The following is a 14934-nucleotide window of genomic DNA, read 5'->3' as shown; positions in this document are numbered from 1 at the left end:
TCATGCAACTATTCTCCATTTGCATTGGTGCCATGAAGTTAGCCACTTCTGTTTCTAGGAGTTCAAAGTTAGCTTTGGATAAGTTTCTCTTGGTGGTTACCTTTGCAGGGGAGGTGGAAGGGATGTGGATTTCCAAGGTGATTAGTCTGTGGGAGGAGATGACTATTGGTGTAGAGCAATGGTTGCCCATGTTAGTAATGATCAGATTAAGGATGGTGCAGGTAAGAATGAGCTGGTCCAGGTCTCTGGAATGAATCAATTCCAGGAAACATTGAACAAGTGTATCCATACATGAGTAGTTTTCCTATTTAATGGAGTTAATATATTGCAACATAATCCCTGCTGCAACACAAATGACCATCAGCATGGGGAGCTAGACTGTCCACTAAGGATTGGACTGCCACACTTCCTCAGGTGACTCCGGTATTAGCACCACAGTCTGCACAGACACCCAGTCCTTCTGGGACTCAGCTTATCAGCAATGCCTCCATACCATCACTCCTGCCCTTCATGCTCCGACTGTATCAGGAATCTCTTCATGCTCCGACTGTATCAGAAATCTCTGCACTGGAGGATGGTGCTGTGGTACTCACAGGGAGCAGTGCTCATAGAAGTGGTGATTATGTCAGCCATCAGGAGCTGACAGGGCTGGTGGAAGACACTATGGACAGAGGCATCACTGTTTGCATCATCAGAATTCAGAAAAATATGCATCAAATAGCTAAGTCAATGCCTCATCAAATACTTCCCCAGGTGTTGTGACAGGAGGCAGTGATGATAGTTCTGAGGGTGAGGATTAGATTCTCACATTACTCATGCTGGATGAAGCTACACCCCCAATGTTTCCTAACTATCACCAATCATGGTGTTCCCCAACCTTTTTTGACCGTCACCATCCCTGTCTCACTTATATGTTCTGTATGTATGCACCTGTTCCCTAACCTGCTCTACCTACCTAACCTTCTTATTCCTAACCAACTTCCTTGACATTCCTCTCTTGCTCCAATAAAAAAAAAATGGGCACCTGCCCTATAAAAATGCATCCAATGCATAGGTCTCCATTTTACCTGTGTATGTGTCTGACGGGTTCACTTTATAATTTCAAAATACTGAAATATCGAATTTCAGTATTTCAAAATCATAAAGTCAAAGACTCAAAATCTCAAAAGTGCATAATCGTGAATTTGAATATCTTGAATTGCAGTTATGGCTTATGTTACGTGGCGTGCTGTGTTGGGAGTGTATCATGGTTTGTGTCGTGTATGGATGTAGGTGCAATTGAATGTAAGTGAGTGTTTTGTAAGGGTTTTGTGTGGGAGTTTGGGTGTGTCTGAATGTGTGTAAGTGTTGGATGTGTTGATGTATGTATATGTGTGATGTTTGTATGTGTGCGAGCAACTGTGAAATGTGTGGGTGTGTGTTTCCTTTTGGTGTCTGTTTGTGCAATCTCGGAGTTGGTATATATAAGAAGGGGGTGTGGGTTTGTTTGTGTTTTTTTGTGTGCTTTGTTTGCTATAGTGTGGGTTGGGCAATGTATGTGGTGTATGGTGTGTATGTGTTCGTGACTGTGTGTTTCATGATTATGTGATTTTGGGATTATGGATGTTCGACTTTATGATTTCGAAATACTGAAATTCGGTATTTCCGTATTTCGAAATTATAAAGTGAATCCGTGTCTGACACACTTGATTTTGTCCAGTTAGCCACACAACATTAATAAACTTGTTGTTACCCATCCCTGATGTGGTGACTATCCAAATTCCTCAAATTATTTGCACAAATACATAATTAGATTGTGAAGGAATGGGTAGCTATGGTGCTCTCCCACCACCATATGGCACATTCCTCTATTTTTCCCCTGTATCCTACTTTCTGCTTGCCCCCATGTTCACTGCTGTCCTATCAACCCCTTTTCACACATTTAGTCTAGTGAAAATACATAGCCAGAGATGACCCATAAAGTGACCCCCTCAGTTTTTGTCCATAGCATTTGCTAGACTCTTGGCATCACACAGCAGTGGTGAGTGCTTATAAATGTTATTTCATATCCTATGGCACAAATTGAAGATTTTAGCTTCAACTGCACTAGTACAGTTATCATTGTGCAACTGTGCTTAACCCCACTGTGCTATAGAAAGAAGGACTGATAGCACTATGAGAAGACAGTCTAATGTGTGTATTAAGCTGTAGGATGTAATGGACACCTTATGGGATGCTACATTTGTCATTACTGTGATGAAGCTTGATGTCTACATTATCCCTCAGGTCAGTCTTTTGTCACTGTCTCTTCAAATGTATGATGTTTACTATGTGAAGTCTGAGTTAATGCTCAGTTCTGTAGACTCTTTTTGTATATTGTTAGAGGTTTTAATCCAGAAGTAGGTAAAACATTTTTTTCATATAAATATTATGTGGGGAAGTGTTGGCTGCCTCTGTTATTAACCCACCATTATCCTGCTTATGTCTTAATCATGGTCTGTCCTATCCCCTGCTTGGTCCCTATTTGAGACATTTTATTATGCACAGCATGCCAGAATTATTAAGATAACAAATCTAAAATTAACAGACCACAAGGATGGCCAGAAATGGCCCATAAACATTTTTCTCCCTTTTTTCCTCTCTCTGACTTCTTCCTTCTGTGACATCAGTCTATATCCTTACTATTTGCACTATGCCTGTCACCAAGCAGCAATGCCAATTTACAGTAAATTACAGTTAAATTCTTATGGCAAACACTAGTGAGTATTTTTGCCTTCAACCACATTAGTCTGCTGCTCCTCATGCTACTGTACTTAGCCTGTCCCCATTCTAGGGAAAAAAGAATATTAGAACTATGAGGAGACAGCTATGTGCTGAACATTGAATGTACACCATATGAGGAGACAGCTATGTGCTGAACATTGAATGTACACCATATGGGATAATGCAATAGTCATTACTCTTATAAAGTATACTGCATACATACTCCCTTGCATCATACTGTTTTCATTGCCCCTTCAAATGTATGTGTTTTAGTACCTGACTTTGTCTTGCTTTGTGGTATGAACAGCAAATGATTGCCTCTATAAACTGTTGGCGCAGATTGGCAGGTGTTTAAATCCAGCTTCAGGTCTAAAATTATGAACATTATCATTTCTCTTAAAATGTTGTATTGTTAAATTATGTGTCTATATATATATATATATATATATATATATATATATATATATATATATATATATATATATATATATTCTAATAGCAGTACCCTGCTTGGTCCTTTATGTGGTTCACAATTATCCCAGTCCTGCTCATGTCATCCCAGCTACAAGTACATTACACCTAATCACAACAATAATTAATTGGAGGACAAGTTATAAAACACTAGGCACAGGTTAAAATACTTCTATACACTTACAATGTGCTAGGATGAAGGATATAGCATTACCATACATTTTCCTTTTTTTTCTGAAAACAATATTGAAAGTTTTGACATCAAAACAGTAATGTATAATGTCAGAATCATATAGAATTATATGATTAATAGAACAACAAAAAGAATAGATATTAAAAAAACAACTGAAACAACTATCTATAAAGGTGTCTACTATACAGCAATATTTCTAAAAAACACAAAATCAAAATAGTGACTATTATTATTTAAGTATTAAAGATTGTTTTTTCCAGCAGTTCTTTAATTTCAACCTAACATTATATGAAGGAGTGACTCGGGAATTTTTTGTCTTGATCATGTCACGTTCAAGATGACATACTTCACTTGCAACATTTACAAATTCTTTCATAGTTAGGGTAGATTAATTTTTCCAATTTTTGATAATATCTTTTCTTACTATTGTTAGGATGCTCCATAAAAGAGGGCATTTTATTCTCATGACACATGTAGGAATTGGTGCATTTAATAAAATTAAAGATTTAGTTAACATAAATATATCATTGAACACAGCCTGCAAAAAAGAATTCATGTTATTCCAGTATAGCTTAAGCCATATACAATCAAAAATATATGTTGTCCATCAGCTTTAATATTCATTTTATATCTCCAAAAACCTGTATCTCTTTTATACATTAATTTAATTTTGTGTGGTGAAATGAAGGTACTGTGCATGAACTTCCAAGAAAATACTCTCCAGTTTGAGGAAGTAGCTTGTTTTGATGACTGAGGTATTAATTTTTTATTAGCTTCACTTGGGAATTATTGTTAATAAGTCTAAATCAATCCTAATATTTTCCTCTATAGTATTTTGTTGAGTCTTTAATCACTTTATATATTTTAAGAAATGCTTTCACTATTATATTATGGTGTATTAGGATAATTAGGAAATCAATTTATTATTTTATTTATTTATTGACATTTGTTTACTGGGAAAGTCCACTGGTCCAGAATTAGCCCATTTTCAGTGGAGGCCTAGGGAGAAAAGCTCCAAGATTGCAATAAAACTTACATGACATCTCAAATAAGTTTCAAACAAAATCAGTACATTTAGGGAATGCATTTCTTACTGTTGGTTGCATTAAATTAATCTTAAGTTCAACTGACTGGCTTCAGTGTTGATTTTCTAGCCACATATGTTTATTTAAATCAAACTTATGTATAATATGATTAATAGATTGCAATATCCCATTTTCCAACAACTGATACCAGTATATCATTTTCCCCTTAAATGTAATCATTGCTGTTAGACTGAAAATATTTATGCTATTTTGAGTGTAAGTTACTGGAAATAGTAAAAAAAAAAAACATGCTTTCTATTCTGGGTTCTTGTAAATAAAATTTTTAAAAGTGACTAATGTTGTGTTAATGTAAAAGGTATTAATTAGTTTATTTTTACTTTGTGAGAAATAGCTTTTTAATAGCCATTGACAATTATTCATTAGTATTCTAGAATGATGTGATTTTATTGAGTGATTAGATTTTAACCAAATATTTCCTTGAATCTCTTTCCACTTGACATTACAATTAATGTTTAACCCAATAAATTATTGCCTTAATTGATGATAATGAATATATTTCTAAAGTTGGAACTCCAATACCACCTGATGCCCAATCTCTGATGTGATGATTTAAAGCCAGCCTACAAAAATAATTATATTATTTTATAATATATTTTGAGAGAGTGAGAGATAAAGATTGCATTCTATATACAATCTTAGAAATAATAATCATTTTAATTAAAGAAAGTATCTCTTCTATAGTTAAAAAACTTGTTCTATTTATTAAGAATATGTTTTATGGAGTTTAAATTATTATTGTAATTAAGAGTTATTATATTTTTAACATTATCTGTTAAGGTTATGCCTAAGTAATCATGTTATTATTTTTTTATCTTCTACACAGTATTTATAAAAATTCTTATCTATTGTATCAGTGTTTCAATTTACAAGCAATATTTTATTTTTATTTTCATTAAACTAATGTCTGATTCCTTCTGGAATGTTTCTATTGCACTAAAAACAGCAATAAGAGAAGAATTACAATCATTCAAAGTCAATAGGATATAATCTGCAAGCAATTATATTTTGGTGGTTAGATTATTGTTTATTTGTATGCCTTTAATATCTATATTTGATATTATGTAATTTGTGAATGGTTCCATAACTAAAGTAAAATGCAATGCTGACAAAGGACAACCTTGTTTAGTACCTTTAGAGATTAAGATTGAATCAGATGTATATGAATATATTTTGATGAAAGCAAAAGAATATTCATACAGAAGTTTGATAAGTTGTAAGAAATTATTTAAAAAATTACATCCTTACAATACTGATAATAAATATTCCCATTAAATGAGTAAAATGCGCTATTAATATCTCAACTAACTAAAATTAGCTTATTGTTTGTATTATTAGCATAACCTATTTTTGTTAATACTCTTTTAATATAATCACAAGAATTCCTATTTAATGTAAAACCAGTTTGATCATTGTTTACTAGAGCAGGAAGAAATTGTTTTATTCTACAAGTTTAAATAGCCATTAATATTTTATTATCTATATTTAAGAAAGAAATTGGCCTAATATGAAGAGCATTTTGTTGAATCCTTGTCAGCCTTTAAAACTGGAACTATAAGAGAGTATTTCCAGGAAGATGGAACCTTTGCAAGACCTTTAACCATTGAAAATACTTACAGAAAAATACTTAAAGAATCTTTGGTCATAAGTTTATATAGTTCAAGTATTATACCATCAATTCCAAGAGCTTTGTTAGGTTTTAATTTATTAATTTGGGTTTTGAGCTCAGACATTGTAATAGGTGTATCAATTAATTTCATCTTATCTTCCAATAATCCATTTTTAATGTAATTTTGTATAAATGTTTTAATTGCATCATCTGTATCCATTGTTGGCTTGTAGTGATTAAGATTAGTAAAGTGGCACCTAAATGTAGCTGTCTTCTAATCAGTAACTTTTTTTTACTACTAGGAGAATATACCTCTTTAATATGATATGATTTAATGATAGTTTTTGTTCTAGTAGCTAATTTAGGCATTCATTTAGAATTTGTAGAATAATTAATTGTTTTAATCTTTTCTAAATTAATCATATTTTATGTTGTAAAAATTTTAAGTACTTGCTATTAAATCTGTTAATCTCTTCTGATAAGTCATGATTTCCTTTTAGACTACCTAATTTTAACTTATCGATTATCTCTTGTAAATGTACTAGCACCTTGTCCCATTGCTTTCTTTTTAGAATATACCAACTCATAATTTTACCAAATACATTTCAAGGAATCCCATACAAATATTTCAGAGGTGTTACCTATGTGGTTAATTTCAATAAAAGACTAACTCTCTTTGTTAAACAATTCCTTAAATTATTTTATATTTGTTATATATGCAGGAATCCTTCCAACAGAGATATTATTATTAAAATTCCATATGACTTCAAACCATATGACATTTCATTCTGATAGTGGGCAGGAGACTAATTTAGCTTTAACTAGCCTATCAGTAATATCATTTGAGACATAGAATGCATCCATTCTAGATTGCGTTCTATGCCTGTGAGAGAAATGTGTAAAGAAAAGTGTGTCTGACTCTGAACATTAATTAATGTCCCTAATATTAAATAAATCTATAAATTCCATAATGCTTTTGCTAAAGCAGGTTTCCTACTTTTATTACTAGTGTTAGATTTCTTATGATATAATATACAATTAAAATCTACTGCAAAGATAGTACTTCCTCTTGAAATCTGAATTATTTCTTCCAACTGATGTTTAACAGCTTTTACTCATATTCTAGGTATCCAATAAACATTAATAAAAGTGAATAACTTCCTTTTAACCTCTAGAGTTACTGACTAAAATATTCCCTTGTCACCAGTATGTGTGTTTAGGATTGTTGGTGTTGGCATAGTATTCTTCCTTAATATAGTCAGCCCTCTTTTTTTCTGTTTGTAATGGGAACTGGTTAAAATAGAAAAATAGTTTGTATTAAGTCTGTCCACACCTTCTTGTATTAAATGTGTTTCCTGTAGAAAAATAATCTGGGAATTAAATATCTTTAGAAAATTATTTAAGCTACCCCTATTACAACTATTATACAATCCATTAACATTAATAGATATACAATTTAAGTATGTCATGTTATAAATATAAAAAATCATATCTTCAAGACTTCATAGATAAAATATTACTAAAATAACACTTCCACAAATCATGAATTGTTCATTTATAAATCTAGATCTAACAAATTTGTAATTAACTACACACATACCATTAATAAATGTAGACACCAATAAAAAAGAACATGTTATAAAATATTAAACCCACATTTTTATTTTCCCTCTCTCCCCTCATGTAGTTTAATACTCCATGTTTGTATAGAAATCATACCCAAACTCTCCCACCAATCTACAAGTAAATTCAACATACCCTACTACTGTTTTGAAATTAAAGTAAATGAAAGGTCTTAAGTATTGAGAAGAGAAAATAAAATTCAGATTATATATTATTGTTTTTAAAATTTTAGTAGAATTCCATGTTAAATATATAACTTTTCTTGTGCTTAAATGAGTTAAATTAATAATCAAACTTAACACTTAAACAATTTGACTCCTGTTAAACAGATTTAATTATGACTATAAGAATGAAGCTCTCAGATACCTATGGAAAATCATTAAAAAGTACTTAATGGGGATACACTCTCAAGAACAGATGTCAGAAGTCAGACCTATCTTATATATTAAATGTAATACTTAAAATTATGTTGTTCATGTAATCTATGTATATATATATATATATATATATATATATATATATATATATATATATATATATATATATATATATATATAAATATATATATAATGAATTATAAAATATTGTCATATAGTCTCTCATTAATCAAAAATTACATGCTTTATCTGTCTTAATAGATGGAATATATAAGTTAAATAAAACATTCTAACTACCATGGAATGTAAGCAAGGTTCAGAAACTGTTCTACCCATATATGTTGAGACTATCAAAAAGGAGGCTCTTATTTTTTTGTCTGGCAGATAAAATACAAGTGAAATCAACATGTAAGCTTTATCTTTGCACAGTTCTACACATGCAATTTGGCTTTGTAGGGAAAGGTCCTTCAATACAGTCGGAAAATGATAGTTCTTTAAAAAGAACCTTAGGTTAAATGAAAATATGTTGCAAAGCTTGCTTTTCTAATTTAAGCAACATGTGTCTATACAGTGTTATAACTAGATCAACAGATTGTGACCTGTGAAGTTTTCAACACTAAGTCTAAAGACCAAAAAGAAAAAATTTAAACTAGATAAATAAATAAATAAATCTGTAAATAAATAAAATAAAGGAAAACACTCCCCTTCCTTTCATTAAATTGCAGGAATGTAAGTCCATCATACAGTCTAAACCATTTAACATTCATTTAGCTATGTTTAATTTTTAGCTTCCTTACATCAGTTAAATAACACTGCAACTTAAACTTTTTCATAACAATATATTTATAGCCGATCAACAATTATTAAGCTGTGGAAGTATGCCCTCTATGACCAAGGAAACTACTGCCCTTTGCCTCAGGTTAACTGCAGTACTTCTTACTAAATTCTAAACTTAAATATATATATATATATATATGAGGCAATGAGCAGATGATTGGAGCAATGTTAAATCAATATGGTGTCTTATGAATGATCTTGGAGGTGTACAGTCAAGTCCATATGCAAACTTCACATGAATAAACAATATAAAATACCTAAGCTGATACACTTCTGTAACATGCAATCATAGCTCACAACTTTGTAGAACAAAAAAAAATTTGGACAAAAGCAAAAATAATGAAGGAACAAAGCCACCAAACGATAGACAAACTTCAAGTATCACTCCTACAGATGTATAATGTTTGCTTGAATAAAAAATCTTGTGATACTATACATTTTCTGAAAGATATAAAGTCTGAAATCCAAATGGATGCCACTACCCTGTGAATCCAGTCCTCACTGACTTGCCACAGAAATATGGAAGATCACAAATTTCATGAGGAACAAACCTAAAACATAAGACAAAAATCCAGACATTCTGCAAAACTACAGACAGCTGAGAGATATGCATGCATTGCTAGGCTATGATAAATTTTATGATGATAATCACCACAAACTCAAGTACTATACTGCACCCCCCTCAGATCTCCACACACTTACCTATGACAAAGCAAAATTAATGAAGGGACAAAGCCCCAAAAGCAAAGACAGACTTCAAATACCACTCTTACAAACTTAGAATGGATTAAAAAGTATTGTGCTACTTATGTGGAAGACCACAAATTTCATGAGGAACAAACCTAAAATATAAGACAAAAGTCTGGACATTCTGCAGAATTCTGAACAGCCAAGAGGTATGCATGCATTGCAAGGTTATGATAAACGTCTCAGTAATTACCATCACAAATTCAAGAACTATACTACATCCCCCAAATTTTAAATGCTCTTTGACCTTTCCAGTTGAAATAATGTAACTATATTTCATTTTGTTCAGACAAACAAAAAAACTTAAATATTTCCATTCAGTCTGCATATTAGATGTAACAGAACATGCAACCCCAGTGGGAAACTAACTACAGCTTGAGCCGCTTCAAGAAAAAACAGTCCCACAAGAAGCTGCAACAGTAAGTGCTCTAACATATTTAAATGTGAAGTAATTTTAATTAACATTTTGCATCTCCTTTTAAGTCTATGAACCACTGTTAGCTTATCCGGTATAGTGATCAAGCTAAAACTGGACAAAACTAAGCTCCGGATAACTCTCTCCACTAGCCTACAACCATTTCCATACATCTTAAGCCAACAAAGAAAAAGAAAAGAAAAAAAGCACCATAAAAAGGATACCATTTAACAAAGCACATTGTTAATCAAAACTGCAATGTGTAGCAGCGAACAGGATTTTCAAAATTTCCAGCACCTGCGCAGCAGATGTACCATCACACCCAAAATCGCAGACCATCAGTTTATGTTAGTCAGAAGCACTAAAATTATCCACTAAGTACAAACATACCATGTTTCTCATTTAAAGAGCTCTAATAAAACTTTAACAGAATAAATATGAATCATACAGTCCTTAGCACCCATTGCTAAATGCTCACTTAGCAAGTAGAATTTAATGTAGCAAAAGCAACTTGTTATTGTCTATCCTATTAATATTAATATAACATGTTTATGAAGAAAGGAAACCTATATATATATATATATATATATATATATATATATATATATATATATATATATATATATATCAAATAACACATTATTAGTTAGAAAAATTGAACTCCTAAGAATTTGTTAGAGTAAAATATGTGTTTTATATAGCACATTATCTAAAAGTTAAATATAATGTAAACAAAGAAACATAACATTGGTTTACCTTGTAAAAGTCTGAATGCAAGTTCCATTCCTTTCATTCAAAACAATTTTATCCTTTATCTTCTTTTTCTTCTCATTAAGTTTCTAGTCATTTGTTTCAGCTTGTCTCCTCAAAGTATTTCTGTTCAAGTTAACTTCTTCAGTTTGTTCCAGAATTTTTTTTTTAGAAATGACATAACAAAATCCAGGTCTTCAAAGTGTCTAGTTTCATCAGGTAAGAATATTTTGAGTCTGGCAGGGAAAAACAATTGAACTTTAATCTGTCTTTTCTTGATTTATTTTATCATTGGCAAAACCATTTTTCTTTTAATCATCATAGCATTATAATGGTCAATGTAAAATCTTATTATTTTGTTTTCTATCTTGATAGTAGATTTGGACCAAGCTGTTTTAAGTATTAATTCATTGTCCTGAAATGAGAAAAAGTTAACAATAACTAATCTTGATGATGGATTAGTTTTTGATGAAGAAGCAGCCAAAGATCGATGTGCTCTTTCTATACCATACCATATAACCTCAGATAAATTCAGAGTCTTAGGAAGCCAGGATTTAAGAACGTGAACCATTTTTCTCCTTCTATTTTTTCAGGGAAGTCAAAAATATGAACATTATTTCTCCTAGACTATTTTCCAAGTAATCGATTTTATTTAATAGCAAGGTATTCTGTCTCAATAAAAATTCAATATTATTCTCATCTTTAAACATCTTTCCTTCCATGTCATTTTGGGCATCCTCTATTCCAGATATCTGGGATTTATGCTGTTTTAAAGTCTCATGTATTTATTCCATTTGTTTAGAGAATTTATTTTTAAAGTTTTCAAATTTGTTATCCATTTTGTCCATTTTTAATAAAAGTTCTTGTATATTAGTAAGAACTGACTGAAGTTCATTTTTTTAGAGATAAATCCTGTGAATTCACATTTAAATGACTAATTTCAGGATTCACAAGTAAGAAACCTTTCAGGTAAATAATTGACAGAAGAAGATTAAAATATATAGAAAATGTTCAGATAATCTTTCAGTATAATATCAAATAAAGAATTCTCTTCAAAATTATTTAGGATATCATAAACAATATAATTTCCTGTAAGAAATATAAATAAAGTAGCAGAGCAGGAAAGCTGTGCTACTAGCCTGACAGCATCCTGGCCATGCCCCCAGCATACATTTTCTGAAGGCTATCATGTTTGACAAATAGATGTGATAGAAACAAAAAAAAAATGCATAAGGAGCATTGCAACATATCTTCAACATGTGGATAGTAAGGCATCATGTGTGACGCTGTAGTATTCATATAATGAGTATTTTACTTCAATGACAATGACGCATGTTGAAATGATAAGACTTAAAATGTTAACATGACACACATCTGTTCTGAAATGGCTCATAATCAGAACAGTCTGTGTGTCTGTACTCCTTATATACATGAAGCTTAACATGCAGCACCATAGACCACTGCTAATTCCTGTTTTAAGTTTGAATTTTCAATAAATAATTATGCATGCACTAATATTTTGTCATCATCAGTGGAGCACTTCAGTAACTCATGTTAACAAAAAGATTGTAATGCCAGTGGCTTCTATCACTTGTGTATCTTTTAATGGCTCATTGTAGTCAAGCTATGATGAGTTCACTATTATATTGTCTAACCACTACATAATGTGAATTATATTTGCACCCCAACACATTAAACTTTCAAATTACGTACAGTGGTATGGGACCTTTGTTCACATACTTGCTAAGTGGCATTAATTAATATGCCTTCATATGTTTGACATGTATGTTTGTATTAGCATTGTACAAACATTAGAGGGTATTGACAATGGCACATAAACTAATAAAGATTTGTATACAATGATCATGTCCTAAAAAGGCAGGAATGCTTGTGTGTTCCTCCACTGTTTGACAACTGTGACTATCATCCATCATACACATGGTCAATACATCATAATGTGAAACAGCTAGGTATCATTCACACTGCCACAATGTCCATATATGAGTTATTTGAGCAGTATATAATGAATTAGATAGGTAGTTGTTCAAATCCAGCAGGGATTGACTAGTATGAGTGTGTTTGTGTGTGTGTGTGTGTGTGTGTGTGTGTGTGTGTGTGTGTGTGTGTGTGTGTGTGTGTGTGTGTGTGTGTGTGTGTGTGTGTGTGTGTGTGTGTGTGTGACTCTAGTACTACATAGGACTGGTTTCAACCAAAGATCCATTGTGTACTCTTCCACTTAGCAAAAATGTTTTCACTAGGAGAGGGCTCCCCCATCAATTTCATTCCCATTCAGGCCAAACATCTGCTCTGCAACACGCTAATAAAGCCAACCATTCAAATGTACTCTAGATCACACTCGTAGTCAGACTTTGCCCATGGTACTGGTGGTTGATACAATGTACTCTAGCTTGTGTACCTTAGATAGGAAGGTGTTGGAATCCAGCAATAACTCACTTGTATATGTGCGTATGATTGTAGAGTTGGTAGGAATGACTTCAACCACAGATTTGATGTATATATTTAATCTGTAAGAGGGCTGTCCCATCAGTTTCAGTCTATTATATCCCAAATATCTAATTTGCAGCACACTGATGAGGTCAGCTCTTCAATGTGCTCTATCAAACACTTGAAGTAAGACTTCTCCTGTGATGCCAGAGATTGATACAATGCTCCCTAACTTATAGAATTAGATAGGCAGGTGTTCAAATCTGACAGTCTATAAATATTGTGAGTGTGTCTTACTACATTGACAGGGATGAGTGGGATAGCCAACACATGTGGTATGCACACCTCCACTCAGGTAAGACATTGAACGTGAAGAGGTGTCACACTACTGTTTCTCTCACTTTTAAGCTATGCATATGCCTTGCAACACAATGATGATGCCATGACTTTACATATGTTCTGTCTCACACTTGTAGCAAGACTTTGCCTATGGCCTATGCAGTTAATACAGGGTTCTTTGTATTGTGGACTTAAGCAGATTTTCTCCCCTTTTACAATGGGATGCCTCATGTCAGAGCATCCTAGAGGCATCATGTGAAGTAAAGCTGGAATCAACCCATGGCATTATTTGTATTGCACCCCTAGAAGATGCACTATGTTGCAACTGATGGTTAGTCCACATGGGATTAATGAGGTATGTTCTGTCTCAGACTTTTACATTTGCTAACCGGGAAAGTCTGACTTGAAACAAAGCCAGTTTTTAGTGGAGGCCCGGGGAGAAACGCTCCAGATGTATGTCTTTGCAACATAGGAGGAAACTGGAGCACAAGGAGGAAACCCACATGAATGCAGGAAGGACATGCAGACTCTACATAGAAGGCACTCCAGCCGAGAATTGTACTGGAGAACCTCTTGCACAATGCTACCACTGCACCACTACGCCGTCTACTTTTGAGAGTATTGTTTGCACTTCACCATGTACATTTTATTGTGCGTTCTCTGTCATCTGTATAAATAGTGATAGTAATGGTTGGCTTGTGTTTGTGGGTGCTTTGTGGTGATGCCTAATGCACAGTTTTAATAGACTTTATATTTCAAAAAACTGAACTGGTTTTACCATGGAAACTTCTGTACCATTTCCATCAATTTGTTCTGTGTACCTCTGCCCCTTCAGTGCTGTCGTTTTAACAGCACTTTTTGCTTCCCACTTCATCCTACAGCCTTCCTAGCCAGTACCCCACTTCTAAACTGGGTTTCCCAGCTGCTATGTTCCTCAGATTATCTCCAACATCACTGGGACTAGGCACAGAACTGTCATTTTCATCTAGTGGTATTTTGACATGGGACCTAGAGATTACCCCCCCCCCACACACACACACGCACACACACACACACACACACACACACACACACACACACACACACACACACACACACACACACACACACACACACACACACACACACACACACACACACACACACACACACACACACACACACACACACACACACACACACACACACACACACACACACACCAGTGCAGTGTCTATGGTTACATCTGAGGGGGCTATGCAATGGGGTGAGTAGCATCTCACCCACCTCCAAGGCAGAAAGCC

The sequence above is a fragment of the Protopterus annectens genome, chromosome 3.part0 (genome assembly GCF_019279795.1).
Source record: "Protopterus annectens isolate FY-2018-M chromosome 3.part0, PAN1.0, whole genome shotgun sequence".
Taxonomy (NCBI): domain Eukaryota; kingdom Metazoa; phylum Chordata; order Ceratodontiformes; family Protopteridae; genus Protopterus; species Protopterus annectens.
This window is presented reverse-complemented; position numbering follows the sequence as displayed.